The sequence below is a fragment of the Prionailurus bengalensis genome, chromosome C1 (assembly GCF_016509475.1).
Source record: "Prionailurus bengalensis isolate Pbe53 chromosome C1, Fcat_Pben_1.1_paternal_pri, whole genome shotgun sequence".
Lineage (NCBI taxonomy): Eukaryota > Metazoa > Chordata > Mammalia > Carnivora > Felidae > Prionailurus > Prionailurus bengalensis.
Window position 1 is genome coordinate 126,290,655 of NC_057345.1, and position 14,718 is coordinate 126,305,372.

Here is a 14,718-nt window from a genome sequence, read left to right on the forward strand (position 1 = left end):
ATTTACAATAGTACAATGTTCAGTTAGCTCATCCGGAGTGTTTGTAGAATCCAGGGAGAGAAGGAAGAAAAAGAAAGAGAGATGGGATTCATTTATTGAGCGCCTACTATATGCCAAGTATACCTAAATACTTTTCACATATTTTATTTCATCTCCAAAATAGACTCCTGAGGCAGCATCATGCTCATAGATAAAGAGGCTGAATTCAAATGGCTAAGTGACTTGTTCAAGGTCAAAAAAAACCAAGTGGTAGACTCAGAAGGCTACCTATAACCCATTCTGCAAAGGACACTGAGACTCAGGACATTTATTAAAGTTGCATGCACCTGTAAATGGGTGAGCCCCCAGTCTTGCCTCACTGGGCTTCACTGCTGGAATGCCCCTAGTGCTTAAAAGCCCCTGGACTGCACCACTCGGGAGGATGCTTCGTCATATGAACATTTGCACACTAACCTAGAATATTATTTATGGCCACGATTAACCTGTCTCCCTCGCTCCTTTCTCCCTTTGGGCTGCGGAATTGAAAGGTTGCTAGAAGTCCTCTCCCACAGAGTTGAGAGTTTGCAGACGGCCCCTGAAAAGCTGGGGCGTTCCGAATTGGCTGAGCGCTCTGCCTGGGAGGGCGGGGAGTTTGCCCAACGTCTCTGACCAGAATCCTTGCCTTCAGGAGCCGAGAGCCCAGAAGCGGGGAGAAGTTGGAGAGGTTAGGCAGGGGGGTGTTGGAAGAAACTGCGGACAGACCCTCGCCCTGGTAGGCTAAGCCCCCGAGGAGTGTTTCTGCCGCGTCCGGGCCGTGTGTGGACGCGCCGCGCGCGGCCCCGCCAGGGCTGGGAGTTTGTAGACCGTCCCTGCCGCGGCCCGCTCGGCGGCGGCCCTGCGGCTCCGGCGGCAGCCGCGGCGGCCCCGGGCGCGATCCAACCCAGGTAGCCGCGCCGCAGGCTCGGGGCGCCGCGACCCCGTGCCCCGCCGTGTCGTGGGCCCCGCGGGGACAGCGGCAGGCGGGAGCTCCCTGCTGCTACTGCTGCTGCTCAACAAGGAGGTGAGAGCTACTGGGTCGGGGAGATCGCGTCGGGCTTGCCATCCCCGCGGAGAGATGCACGCAGAGGGGACCACGGAGGGCGCGGGGAGCTGAGCGCGGGCGGCGAGAGCCTGCACCGAGGGCGGCGCGGCCAGGGGCTTCCGCCCGCCTCCTGCGTGGGTGCCCTGGCTGCAGCCGCTCTGCGGGACCCGGGAGTGCAGCCGGGGACGCGCCTTGAGGCGCCCACCTGCCCGGGGCAGCCCTCCCCAGGGGAGACAGGAGGCCCCCCAGGGCCCTTTGGGAAAAGGACTGACCAGAGGAGGCTTTGGTGGCGCGGACCGGAGGCGAGCTGCCGGGGATGGCAGATGGGCGCTCGGACCTCGGAGGAGGCTGGTGGGGTCGCGCTGCGGGTGTGGGCCGAGCTGGGGTCCCCGGGACCCGGGCGCACAGGGCGGGCTCCGCCACCGGCCAGGGGAGAGGAAGAAGGGAGGTTGGCCCCAGGCCCAGGAGAGAAGGGATGCGGCGGCCGGAGCTCCTCCGGGCTGGGGGACCAAGGAAGCCCGAGGAAACCCCCACCCCTAGGGGCCGGCCGCCGGCCCCGCGATCCCACCCGCGCGCTCCGCCAGGCTGCCTGGCCGAAGAGGCTGCGGGGAGCGCAGAGCCCACACCCGCGCACACACTCCCCGAGAGCATGCTCAGTGCGGCCCTGGGAACTTCCTGCCGAGTCGCGAGCCGCCCCGGCCCCCTCCGGGTCGGCTGCGAGCTAACTTGGGGGAGACCGAGCGCGTGGGTGGGGGGCGCGGCGCCCGCCTGTAGCCCTTTGGTGCCCCTGGCCCCTGCCTAGCCTTTGCTCAGCTCCCGACGCTACTCGCGCCGACCGCCCCCGCGGCTGGGAACGGGGGTGTGGATGTCATCCCTCTCTCCCCGAGGCCAGGTCCGAGGCTGGGAGGCCAGAGGCCTGGCGGTGCGGTCGGACCCGCTCTCTATGCACTCGCTGAGCGCGCGGACCTCGCTCAGGGAGCAGACTGGGTGGAAGGGGGTGTGTGAGCCGGGGACGTTCGCGCACACACTTACTGTCACACACAAAGCCGTGGTTTCGTAGCTACCGCGCGCAAGAGGGAAGAGGTGGCGCTTGCATTGTCCAGCCGCGTTGCGAGCGCCAGCGGGGTGCTCTGCGGGAACCAGGCGATGCTTGAGGTTCTCAGATGCCGGGGTCGGGGTCTAGAGCCCGGTGCTCCTGGTTCTGACTGCCAAGCCCGGCGCAGGGGAGGGCACAGTTTGTTTGCACCTGGCTGTGGCCGCCCGTTTAGGGAAGGTTGGGCATTTATGGAGCTGTGAAGTTGGGGAGGGGAAGGCTAAGGTTTGTACCGGGCTCGGTGGGATGGCCCCGTGCACCTGGAAACACAATTCAGATTCGAGCACGAGCAGCAGGATCTCATTGTAAAGAGAGGCAAGTGGGGGGCTGGTGCCCCTGCCTGTGTTCATTATCAGGACCTGAGCAACTTGGCTGGGTTTTACTCCTCGAGTACCCCCTCCCCACCCACCACCATGTTAGCTACTGCATCACCCTTATCCTGATCCTTGACGCAGGATCAGACCTGCCTTGTTTTGATTCAAGAAATCAAAAAACAGTTTTTCGCGATGGGCAAGCCCATCACAGATCTAACTTAATAAATGAGTTTTCACCACCACCCCCACTTCCTGCTTTCCTACAAATTCTTCTTGTTCTTGTTCTTGTTCAGGGCTGAGGTAAGCAACCTTAACTTTGTCAGGATTAGAGTGACGCTCCATTTTCTAGAGGCCTTTTTAGTTTTCTCCAGTTACCAACTCAATGTAGTCGGAGTGAAGTGGAGAGGTTCTGAAAAAGGCCATGATAGAGGAGGGTGAAGAGGGTGACCCTTCTGCCCCTTCTAGGTGCTGCGACAAGAGGAGAAGTGAGTGCCTCTGCCTGACACCCACACTCTGGCAGAGCTGGGTGCTGGCTTTTCCTTTGGTCTCCACCTTTGTTCCAGCTTGCCTGGGTTTGGGACACTTGTGACCAGAATCACTAGGAGAAAAGAGTCTGCAGGCCTGGGTTGGGGCTTTGGGGGTTTGCACCTACAGGAGCAGTTGCCGGCTGGTGTTAAGGCAGACTGCGATGGCGGGAGACTGGGGGCTCAGACTCTGCCCATATCTGTCAGTGGCATCTGGGTGCTCCAGCTGTGCTGCAAAGCAGCTCAGGGGCTTTGTGATCCCAGCAGTGCACATTTCAAGCACTTTGTGTTCCAAGTGTGAATAGAGCAGACATACACACTCACACGTATGTATGTATATGTACATTCTCATAAAGAAGTATGTGCCTATGCAATGTTCTTCAGTAGCATCTTGGAGCTGGAAGGGACCTCATTTCAGGAGAGCACAGGAATTCAAATTTTCTCCCTTCCCATTCAATTTCTCAGTTTAAAAATAACTAAGCCAGCCTTCTGCCCAGCTGGCCTCCAAAAGCATTGAAATGCTAGTCCCCCTGTGATTCTAGCCCAAGGGGAGGCCTTTGGTTCCTCCCTTAGAAGTGTGGCTCCTCAGGGTCCATTGTAGATGTCCCTCACTTAACACCACCTTTCCAAATGCTCCATGTGGCTTGGGATCTAAGTCATTGCAGAGTCACCCTCAGATTGATTTTGGCAGGGGACAGACAGTGACCGGTATGTGCAGCAGAGATGTCCAGAAAACTGCATAGAGCGGTCATCATAAGACTTGGGTTGGGAGGTTCATGTCCTCTCTCACACTTGTGATCATCCAGGTGGGTAGTTGCCCTGCTCCTTGCCAAGAGATGTAAAAAGTAGTGGGTACTCATTTTATTCCCTCCTCCTTGTGTCTTTCGGCCTTCTGGGCCCAGCAAGGAGGGGTGGTGGTGGGGGGTGGCTTTCTTTGTTGATATCATTGTAGTAAATATCAGGAAAGCATATACTGCCAGGAGCTTTGTCTCAGAGGGTTTATTGTGATGAGTGTCAAAGTTTGAGAAAGGGTCCTTGTGTCAGGTGATCAGTTAATTGATAGTTTTGGCTGAAGGAAGATGTATGTGTTCCAGAATCCAGGTACTTTTTAAAAAAGAAAGGGAATAATTTTATATTGGGGGAGGATGCCATTGTGGGTGACAGTTGAGAGGTTTGGGTCACAAATAAATCTGGTACTTGTCAATGCAAGTTTTACTAAGCTGCCTTGAAAGTTCTCAAGTGCTTTGAAGTATAGAGTCACTCCTAATATCCAGAAGATAATTGTACTTTCTAATTTGTTTGAAATTGAGTAAAGATCTGCCGACCCTTGTTAAAGTTTCTTTCTTTAAAGATTTTTTTTAAATACTTTTTTTTTTTTTGAGAGAGAGAAAGAGAGAGAGGGAGAGAACTAGTGGGGGTAGGGCAGAGAGAGAGGGAGACACAGAATCCAAAGCAGACTCCAGGCTCTGAATAGTCAGCACAGAGCCCAACATGGGGCTTGAACTCACGAGCCGTGAGATCATGACCTGAGCCAAAGTCGGACACTTAACTGACTGAGCCCCCCCGGTGCCCCTTAGAGTTTCTAATCTAAGTCTTGTCTCTGTGGTATCTTGCATCTTGTGTCAACATCAAAAATCTGAGCATGGTGTGACCTCTGCCAGCTGCAGGTGTGTTCATTGAGTGTTTATATGGCAGCTGCCATGAGCCATGCCCTGTGCCGGTGCTGAGTATAAAGACGTCCTTCTTCAAAATTACCTTCTCACTTTTAATTTATCTGACCTTCTCTTTCAGTGTGTTAATGCAAACTAATAGCTCTTGGAAGGTCGCCAAGTTGGGTCCCAGGAGCCTTAGTGCTTTTAACCATGTTCTCTGTTGGCTGGAAGCATGGGGACTTGAGCTGTGTTTGCCCACTTGGGCTGTGTTATTTATTTATTCTTTCATTGCTTAAATTCATGTTTCCCTGACTTTGTCACATCTGGAAAGCTGTATGTGTGCAGGAGAGGGGTTGGAAGAATCACTTTATTTCTTCAAAATCCCGGAGCTGTCTTGTCTGAACACATAACTTTCTGCAAAGAGAACAGGAGCCTTTCTGTCGAGGCCGTTTGTCAGGTCTGAAAAATCTGGACAGGCCATGGGGATCAGCTTTCATGGCTGGGTTTGGTGGGGTTTTCCCTGTAAACCGCCCCCACCCTTCGATGCTTGTGTTAAGGCCTGCTGGACCTTGGCCCCAGCTGGGGAGGTTATATACGATGGCTAAGGAGTATTTCTCAACCCTGTTGGCCATGGCATGAATTTAGGAGTGAGGTGTATCTAAGTACTTTATTACTTGCAGGAGTTAAATACTGGTGTTTGCATTTGATTCACTTTTTACCCCTAGAATAGAATAACAGCGTCACTTTTGCATCCCTCTGTGATTTTTGTGGCTGGCCCTGGAGGGAACGTGTGCCACCCACCCACTCCTGTCTAAGCTGCAGTCCTTAGTGTTGTAGTTCTGAGCACAGACGGCTTCTAAGTCCTGTCATGCTGGTGAGATGCTTTTCATAAGTATCCTACACAGAACAGTCTTCCACTATAATAGTTTTGGAAGTATAATAGTCTTTCATGTCTCAGTCCACCCATGGAAGTGTGTTGTGTTGGTGATCATCAGATATTATGTGTCTTAGTGGAGAAGTGTCAAGAAGAGGTGAGCAAGAAAATAGAGATGGGATGAAAAAAAAAATTACCTTCTGTAATTGACATGGTTGCAAATGTTTCTTTTGTATTTCCTTTATTCTTTGCTATGACAGTAAGGTGGATACTATTGTTATTCCCATTTTATATGTTGGGAGACTGAGACCTTTGCAAGGTCGTGAAACCTGGCCCAGGTCACATACAGCTGGCAAGTGGCTGGGCCAGGATTCGAACCCAGGTGGTCTAGGTCCGGAGTCCATATTAGCTGCACTATGCTTAGTTAAGGCTAGCAAGCTCACCCTGTTCCAGCCAGCCCTTGCTTTCCAACCAAAGCCAAGAGGAAGCTTAGACACTCAGGGGTTGAAAAGCAGCTCAGGGAGATCCCTCCTGATTCCTTCTCTTTCTAGCTGAGGGCATAGAGGTGCAGAGGGAGAAGGGCTTATCAGCCAGTGGGCAGTAGTGACAAAGCTGGGTTTCACTTCTGACCTTTGGTCTATAGGAGCAATTGATAACAACTGATAACAGATGTGTACCTGCTTTGTCTTCAGAAATGATTCAGGAAGCAAATGTGATAGTTTGTCGTTTGACATCTGTCTCTCCCACTCCTAGAACCCCCTGTAGGCACACATCCGACTTCACCTTGGAATCTGGTGGGGAGCAGGTGGTATGTCCACATCTTTTTACCATCCCCACGTGGGAGAATCTGAGCAACTTATACCTTTAAGTGAGGTATTCCTTTCTGAATGTTAAGTTTGACATTTTAAGAATACAGTCTGGAATCGATTTTACATTTCACTCTCTCTCCTTTTCTGTGTGTGTGTGTGTGTGTGTGTGTGTGTGTGTGTGTGTGTGTGTCTGTTTCTGTCTCTCTGTCTATGTGTGTCTCAGGGCTTCTGGCCCCACTCAGCATTGATCTCCATTCTATAGGAGCATGGGGTAGGCAAGGGGTGACCTGGCAGAGGCCTCAGGGCTTCTAATAAAGGGCCCATGAGGACAATCCCACAGTGTCTGTGGATTCCTGGAAGGATTGCTGAGGCCCTGAAGAATATTCCTCTGACCACTGGAATTACCATACTTGGTGGAATCTTCTAGTTGGATGCAACAGCAAGCACCATTTCCTTTCATTTTATTCCTTGCATATGACTAGCATTGCATTGGGCATCCCGGGGCTCCTGCCTGTTCCAGATTCTGAGTGTTTCTGGTTAATAAGTAGTCCCTAGGTGCTCAAGGAGTTTAAAGTCTAGGCCTGGTCAGGGCCACACAGAAGAGTTAAGTTCAGTTAGGAGGCAGTATGCAAATGAAGAACACATTAAGTCAGCCCTTGTGACCACTTTGGGCCTCAGTTCTTCTGTGGAGAAGTAAGAGGGGATTGAATGAGCTCCAAAGTTCTGTTCAGTCCTAACGTTGTATAATCCCATACATATGGCAAAGGAGGTGTGGCATGAAGAAAGAAAATTCCCTTACTGAATAAAAAAAGATGGAGGAAAACTCAAGTTGTTTTTGCTTTTGCTGGTAGACTCCCTGTAGTAGACAGTTGAAATGCTTACCTAAGAGGAACCAACCCTCTATTATCACTATTCTTCTGGGATGTTTATTTTTGTATATTTAGAAATAAAAAGCCTTGGTCCTTACTACTCCGCCTAGAAATAACCTGTTTCCCCTAGTGAAGCTGTTTTTTCCTTTGGGAACTTGAGATTCAAAGAGCAGAAGATGACCAGGCTCGCGGAGTTCTGTGGTTATGTGGCACGGTGCCCTGGGGAACGAGGCTAAGGATTTACCCTGCCACAAGCTGGGCCAAATTCTGTGTACATACGTTCATTACAGCTTCCCCACCAAACAACTACATTAAAAGAACAGGCAGTTTGATATCAATCTCCTTGTAGGTCCTTTTTTTTTTTTAACCATCTGTTATTTTCACTTCCGATTTTTTTAATTTACTAGTGCTCCTGCCAGTGAGTTTTCTACATGACTGACTCTTTCTCTTATGTGTTTTAGGAGAGCTCCACCTCTGCCTCATGCTAAGTAGGATCTTTCTGTGTTCCTTCGGTGCATTTCTTGATATTTCTTTCCTATTTCTGTGGGATTTCCCTCACCCCCTCTCCTGTAATTTTTCAGAGCCACTGGGGTTAGAGGCAGAACTAAGTGGGGATTTGGAGGGGAAGGGCCTCCCAAGGGGACATTATGTGGGTGATCTTTCACTAGCCATCATTTAGGACATACAGATGTAATTCTCTTAGGTGAATGTTACCATTTTTCTTCTATAGTTTCACCATTCCTTTTTTTGTTTCTTACTTGCTTTTCTGAGGTCCAATAAGCTTCAGAAAGGGAAAGTTGTTTCCTAGGTTGGCTAAAAAAAACAATCCATCTAGCCTCAAGGACTTCTCAGAAAGGAGTACAGAGCTCTAGAAGGCACCCTCCCACAAGGCCTGTGCCCCTGGCCACTCACATAATCAGCTGGGCATCCTGGCATCCTGGGTTAACTTCTACCGTGACAGGCGGGCCTGTCTGCAGTTAGCCGGCTGTCTCCATGCAGGTCAGTTCAACGTTCTGTGATTCTGGTTCTTCATGTGTCATACGAGGCATCTCTTAGCTTCTCCTACATACGTGGGATTCTTCTAGTATGCCTTCTTGGCTGGGTTCAGCATGCTTAGCTAACTCTTCTTTCCTTAATCTGTCCTTAATATTCTAGGTGTTTTCCTAGTTTTGAGGGCCTCTTTGGTTGTGCTTGTTTACAGTTCTGTTGTTTAAATCAATCAGAGGACTTTTTGTGGACATTTTTTCCATAGTGAGAGCACAATTCTTGGGCTCATGAAACCCAACAAACTGGTACTACTGTGTGAAATTGTGTGTGTATTCATGTCTACGCTGTTAGCACTCTTTGCCTCATTGTTCTGTTATCTACAACAAGAAGTAGGAGTGGTCAGATTGGAGCTGCAGATCTGGAGTAGCCCTCAGTTAAAAGAAGTCTCCAGAAAGTTGGTGTGGAAGGATTTTGTTAATACTGTTTTTCTCCTAGCACAGGCTTATCAGCTGGAGCTAGGATGTCTTTGGAGATTGTATGGCTAATGATTTTATTACACTCTCCTATAGACTGCAGTAAAGTGTTTTCCATGATAATGAGTTGCTTATTCTATCATAGTGCCTTTTCTCTAATTGCCCCTAAAACAGAATCAGATACAGCTTTCCATTTTTGATGCCATGCCTGGTTAGTGTTCTCCGAGTTCCGGTTTCTTCCTCCCACTCCAGTGACTTTGAGAGAGACTTTTCTGTTTCCTCATCGTCAGCCTTTAGTATGAAGATTATAAGATTACACAATCTTTCTATATATAACCACAAATTTAGTGGCTTAAAGCCACACAAATTTATTGTTTTATATTTCAGTAGGTCAGAGAGACAACACAGGCCCCTTCGGCTAAGACCAAGTGTCCACTTCTGGAAACTCTAGGGAAGAATCCACTTCCTTGCCTCTTTCAGCTTCTAGAGGCCACCCACATTCGTAGGCTTGTGCCCCCTTCCTCCGCGGTCAGAACCAGTGATGCTGAGCTGAGTCCTTGTCCCTCTGCCATCAACCTGGCTCTCTGATGATAGCTGGGAAAGGTTCTCTGATATTAAGGATCTATGTGATTAGATTGGGCCCTCCCGGATAATCCAGGATAATCTCATCTCAAGGTCCTTAAGGTAATCCTGTGTGTCCTGTAAGGTAGTGTGTTCACAGGTTCCAGGGATTAGGACGTGAACGTCTCTGGGGCCATTTTTCTGCCTCCCACAGTGCTCTAAACTCTTTGTAAAGAATTGTGTTTTTTTGTTTGTTTGTTTGTTTTGTTTGTTTGTTTGTTTTACTGTTTATGTAGATCTCCTTCTTTCTGTTGAGGAACTTTACTGTCATAGGAAATTTAGGCAAGTTCCCCTCATCTTTTTGAATATATTAAAGTCAGCTATTTGCAAAACACTGTATTTAGGATTTGAGTCCTGCTTTGGTTGGACATTGAGCTATGCACATTTATGTGTCCAGCCTTGTGTAATTATCACCAGTCCTACTTCTGTGAGGAAACTGAGGTACTAAGGAAACTTGCCCAGGGTCATGAAGCCAGAATGCAAAAGTGGATCTCACTGATTGTGAAGTCTGTGTTCTTTTCACTCTGTCTTTCTGCCTCAGAAGTGATAATGGAAAAACAAAATGAGAAATGGTAAGGGAAATGTAAAATAATGTCAAATTTCTCTGCTTCTGCCAACATGATAACAGACAATAAATATTGCCTGTGGTAGATTAATTGCACTGATGGCCCCAGTTAATGGCCTCCCTGTCTCTACACTTTTTGCCTTATAACTCTATAGTCCCCTTTTCTTCCCTCCCCCACCACTGGGATTGGCCATGTGATGCTTTGGCTAGTGGGATGTTAGCAAATATCCTGTGAACAAGTTTAAAAGAGCCTGCATGTTTCTGATTGCCTTTTACACAGCTGGACTTGCTCTCTTAGATCCCTGCCACCACCTGGCAAACATGCCTAGGCTAGCCTAATGGAGAGTTCTGAGAGACACACGGGATGAGCCAAACTGTGTCAGCTGAGGCCATCCTGGACCAGCCAGCCTCCAGCTGAACTGTTGGGTGCTTAGAGTCTCCTGAACATGCCTTGGCAAGGTCAGGTGAATCTGTCCTAGATCACCAGAACCATTCAGCTGACCTGTAGAGCTATAGAAATAATCGCTGATTGTTGTTTCAAGCCACTGAGTTCTAGGGAGCTTTGTTATACAGCAGCTGCTAACTGATACACCCCTCGTCTCAGATGTTTGAATAGCATAAAAAGTATTTTTAATGTCTGTTTGAATATCATTTTGGACTACTCATAACTAATTAATATTTTTATTTTTTAATGTTTATTTTGGGGGGGAGGGGCAGAGAAAGAGGGAGACACAGAATTTGAAGCAGGTTCCAGGATTTGAGCTGTCCGGCCCAAGAGCCCGATGTGAGGCTTGAACTCACGGACTGTGAGATCATGACCTGAGCTGAAGTGTGACGCTTAACCGACTGAGCCACCCAGGCACCCCTAATTAATATTCTTGTAACACATTTAATACATTTTAAAATATTCTTTTAAGGTTATAGTTTAGGCTGGAGAACTTGCCCATTGTATCTACCCTCTTTCTTTTTTATCTTTTCTTTTTTTCTTTTTTCTTTTCTTTTTCTTTCTCTCTCTTCCTTCTTTCTTTCTTTCTTTCTTTCTTTCTTTCTTTCTTTCTTTCTTTCTTTCTTTCTTTCCTTCTTTCTTTCTTTCTTTCTCACCTGAATGTCCTTTAAATTCTTATCAGTTTAAGTCCGAAGCAGACTTGCTTTTCCTCTTCTAAGTATTTGTTACTTCTAGTACAGTGAGTTTGACCCAACCTACAGTAATAAACACATATTAACTCTTAACTCACATATACATGTATATAACAGTAGGGAGAGTTTCAAGAAACGGTAGCTACTCCCCTGCCACTGATGTCCTCAGATGTTTTCTATTCCAGGGGGGCCTGGTGTCTTGATTTTGGCTTAGATTATGATATCACAGTTTGTGGGTTTGAGTCCTGTTATCAGGCTGTGAACTGACAGCACAGAGACTGCTTGGGATTCTCTCTCTCCCTCATTCTCTGCCCCTCCTGCACTGTCTGTCTCTCTCAAAATAAATAAATAAACTTAGAAAAGATCTATTCTATTCTATTCCATTCTATTCCATTCCATTCCATTCCATTCCATTCCATTCCATTCCATTCCATTCCATTCCATTCCATTCACTTAAAAAGTGCTGGTCAGGAGACAGCACTATGGCCTGCTGCTTATTTTGTAAATAAAGTTTTATTAGAACACAGCTACTCCTATTTGTTCATGTATTTTTTGTCACTGCTTTCAAGCTCCAATGACAGAGTTGAGTAATTGTGACAGAGATCATCTGGCCTGCACAGCCTAAAGTATTTACTACCTGGCTCTTGAAGAAAATGTTTTCTGACCCTTGCACTGAATTGATTTCATAACCCATCAGTTAGTTGCAAACCTCCATTTAGAAGACACTGTTCAGGTGACCTTTAGCTCTCCTGATACTCTTCTGCAGGTTACACTAAACAAATCTGGCACATGTGAAAACTACTTCTTTTCCTGGGTCATACTCAGACTTTCTTTTCTATTAATTTAGATTCAACAATTAAGTTTTTGTGATTTAACATTATACCCGACTGGGTTATATAGGAAACTTTTTAACCATTTCTAACATGTTTCGTTTATGGGGCGCCTGGGTGGCTCAGTCGGTTGAGCGCATCTGACTTCGGCTCGGGTCATGATCTCACGGTCTGTGAGTTTGAGCCCCGCGTCGAGTTCTGTGCTGATGGCTCAGAGCCCGGAGCCTGCTTCGGATGCTGTTTCCCCCTCTCTCTCTCCCCTCCCCTGCTCGAGCTCTGTCTCTCTCTCTCTCCCTCTCTCTCTCTCAAAAATAAATAAACATTAGAAATTTTAAATAAATAAATAAATAAAATGTTTCATTTTAAGAAATATTATCCACCCCCTACCCCCTTTTCAAATGTAAATGAGGCTTTCTTGTGGAAACTAGCTGGAATTAAAATGGACACAAATTCCATTCAAGTGCTAGTTATTTATTCATTAGATTGCAGCAGTGCTTTTTTTTGGTAATATAATGGAGTCCATTAGTGGAAGAGGTAGAGAAACAGTGATCCTGGCCTCTTTCACCACACCTTTCTGGCAACTGGTCCTTATTGCCACATTTCTGAATTAGGGTGCTATTATTCCTGAGCATAATACAATTTAAACACATTAAATCATGGACTTTTGGGGTTGGAAACACTTTAGGGAAAAAAGTGTTTTTTTTTCATTCAGACCCCCCCATTGGGCCCTTAAAGGCCAAATTTTTCTCACACTTACATTTTCCAACTCTGTCAAGGAAGGACAAAAGTGTTATTTATGTTGTAGGGCTAACGTGATTGATGAGAAGGAGCTGAGGCAGGAAGGGTTTCAGAATGATCTGGATATATCTTTCTAGAATCTGAAATGCCAGGTGAAGAATGGTCACTGGCTCACTTATTTATTGGCAGTAAAAAAGAAATCAAAACAAATGAGCTTCAACTATAGCATGGAGAGTTTACGTAAAATCTGAGAAATGTCCCCCAAATGAGGTAGCTTCTTTGACATTAGAATAGATTCTCCTGAGAATTTTTTTTTTTTTAATTTTTAATATTTATTTTTGGGAGAGACAGAGAGAACACATGGGAGAGCACAGGAGACACAGAATCCAAAGCCGGCTCCAGGCTCCAGGCTCCAAGCTGTCAGCACAGAGCTGGACACGGGGCTCACACTCACAAACCGTGAGATCACGTCCTGAGCTGAAGTCGGATGCTTAACAGACTGAGCCACCCAGGCGCCCCTCTCCTGAGTATTTTGATCCTAGCTGCCTCCCTTAGTTCAGGTGGGTGGTTGGACAGTTGTTATTAGTAAGACCCTTCTGGCAACAGAAACCTGATGGAGCTTGCTTCAATAAAAGTGGAGAATTCACATTAGGGCTCCAGGAGCAGGAGGCCACAGTCCATCGTAATTCTCCCCCTGCTTTGTGTTTTTTTTGTTTTGTTTTGTTTTTTTTGTCCCAAGGACAGGACTCTTGGTAATAGCATTCATTAGCTACAGGGGAAGCCACCCAGCAAGACTAGTCTTTCCCTTGTAACACAAATTCCAGTTTCCTGGGCAGTATCTCTTCAGTGGCCCAGCTTGACATCACCCAGAAGTGGCCAGAACTGGAAATTGCATTGTGGATTTGGGCTAGCTCCAGGGAGTCTTATGGGGGGCTTTTTAGAAATTTCTGGGGGTAGTTTTGGTTGTTAATAATTGAGGAGTGCTACTAGCATTTATTGGTGGGGACCCAGGATGCTAACCATCTATGATGGGTAGGACAATCTTGCACTCCAAAATGTATCCCATGTCCCACTATGAGACAGTCATGGACAACAAAGCCTGTTTACTACCAGAACCTAGAAACCTATTTTAAAAGAAAACAAAGAACATTTTGTATGTTTTACTTAGCATTGACTTTCTCAGCTGAAGAAGAAGGATTGTGCTTTGTTTTGTTGGGAAATTTACCAAGAGGTGTTTTCCATTTTGGAAAAACATACCACCCATGGCATCACCATGTTACCCGTGTCAGTCCACATTTGTAGCTGACCCATTTGTTTTTTTTTATTTGACACTAATACACAAGCATCTAATGACCCCATTATGCCTTCTAGATTTGTCTTGCCCAACTAATTGCATATGGAAATACACGTTAGGTTTGTTATCAGTTATTTTCCTTTTATTCTCATTTATGTTACCCTTAGGGCAACAAGTATATGTTTGAAATTGTGTTTAGGAAGGTTATCTAAGAATTTGATTTCAGTTAGTAAAGGGATATTAGAAGTTTGTATAAGCTGGGGACTTTAAGGCTGATAGAGTTTAGAACACAGCACTAGCAGAAGTCATTTGTAAAGTCATTTTTTCCTGTAGCCTAATGATTCAACTGAATTAAATACTCTTGGCACTAACCATTTAGGAAAAAAAAAAATGTGTCTCCTGCCTTTTGTGTAGCTGACTGTGAAAAAAGGAATAGAGATGTTGGCCCCATACTGCTTCTGTCTGTGGATGGTGGACTCTCCATGGTGCAGACCCTCCCCCCGCCCCCACCTCCACCTGCTCTGTTTGTGGTTTCTGGCTCCTGCTGGACCAGGGCTTGCTTGTGGGTCTCCTCATCATCCTCTCCTGTGGAAGAGCCATAGGAATAGAGAATGAAATCAGATTATCACATAAGTTTCATATGAACTACTGCAGTCCACTCTGTCAGGTTTCAAGCTCAAGCTGTGAACTTTCATGGGAAAATATTCACATCTTGATTTTCACTAACCTCTAACCAAAATGGAGCAGTCCTTAGCTCTTGAATATTGGCTATAAATTGCAGTAATATTGGTATTGTCTATGACTTTGTCACCCGTAGAAATTCAGTATTTTCATATCATAGATGTCTGACAGATATCTGAAAATATCAGTACTCATTA

At 46.8% G+C, this 14,718-nt stretch overlaps 1 protein-coding gene across 2 annotated transcripts in view; it reads left to right on the forward strand.

Moving 5' to 3' along the window:
• The first annotated feature begins 629 nt into the window (after positions 1 to 629).
• Positions 630 to 14,718, forward strand: part of MGAT5 (alpha-1,6-mannosylglycoprotein 6-beta-N-acetylglucosaminyltransferase) — a 341,991-nt gene continuing 327,902 nt past the window's right edge. Inside the window, exon 1 of one of the 2 annotated variants that reach the window (XM_043573265.1) lies at positions 630 to 1,039. The gene's annotated coding sequence lies outside the window, so the exon portion shown is untranslated. The remainder of the gene's footprint in view (positions 1,040 to 14,718) is intronic. The other variant, XM_043573264.1, reaches the window with a different exon arrangement.